Genomic DNA, 901 nt, shown 5'->3' with positions numbered 1-901 from the left:
GTTGTGGCGCCTGTGGTTCTTGTGGTGGTGGATTTTAAACATTATTACTACGGTAAGAAAGGTACGGATGATTCCGGTACCCAGGATTGTAGGTGTTGGAGTATGGGTTGTTTTGCCTATAAGCTTGAAAGGCATTAACTTGCTCCACGGAACTCCTGCAATCTTGTTCCAAATGACCTGAAATTCCAAAATTTTCACAGAAAGCCTCATTAGCATTATTATTAATTGTAGAAACATTAGCTAAATTAGCAATGTTAATATTATCTAATTTCTGGCAGATAGAGGTTAAATCAGCTTGCAAAAAGGATACAGAGTTAACACTATTCTTCCCCTTGTTAGAAAAACCTCTAGGATTCCCATATTGGAAATTATGTATCTCCATATATTCAATAACCTGACCTGCATCATCAACATTAAGATTCATAAATCAACCACTAGCTGCAGAATCTAAGATTATTCTAGATGAATTTCCAGTGCCATTGTAAAAGGCTTGGATTAACTACCATTATGCTAAATTATGGTGGGGGTATTCTCTTTGTAGGTCCTTGAACCTCTCCCAAGCCTCTTATAAAGTTTCATCGGCTTCTTGGGCAAAGTTCTGAATTCCACTTCGTAGTGCGGCTGTTCTCTCTGCAGGATAATATTTGTTATAAAAGTTCAAAACAAGAGTTTCCTTGTCAGTTATACGAAGTGCAGTTCTATTTAAACCATTAAACCATAATTTGGCTTTTCCGGTTAAAGAAAAAGGAAAGAGAATCTCCCTAATTTTGTCTTTTGTGACCCCAGCTTGCCTGATGGTATTACAGTATTAATAGTAGTCTGCAATATGAAGATTTGGATCTTCAGCCTTAGCTCCACTAAATTGCTTCCTCTCTATCATCATTATAAATTGGGTTTTAAT

At 36.6% G+C, this 901-nt stretch overlaps 1 non-coding gene across 1 annotated transcript; it reads left to right on the top strand.

Annotated features, from left to right (window-relative positions):
• The first annotated feature begins 512 nt into the window (after positions 1 to 512).
• Positions 513 to 619, top strand: LOC145608095 (small nucleolar RNA R71). Its single transcript, XR_014105724.1, has one exon. It is a non-coding gene; the product is annotated as a small nucleolar RNA R71 (small nucleolar RNA).
• Positions 620 to 901: the final 282 nt, after the last annotated feature.

This window comes from Chenopodium album, chromosome 2 (assembly GCF_948465745.1).
Source record: "Chenopodium album chromosome 2, dcCheAlbu1.1, whole genome shotgun sequence".
Classification (NCBI taxonomy): Eukaryota; Viridiplantae; Streptophyta; class Magnoliopsida; order Caryophyllales; family Amaranthaceae; genus Chenopodium; species Chenopodium album.
This window is presented reverse-complemented; position numbering and strand designations above follow the sequence as displayed.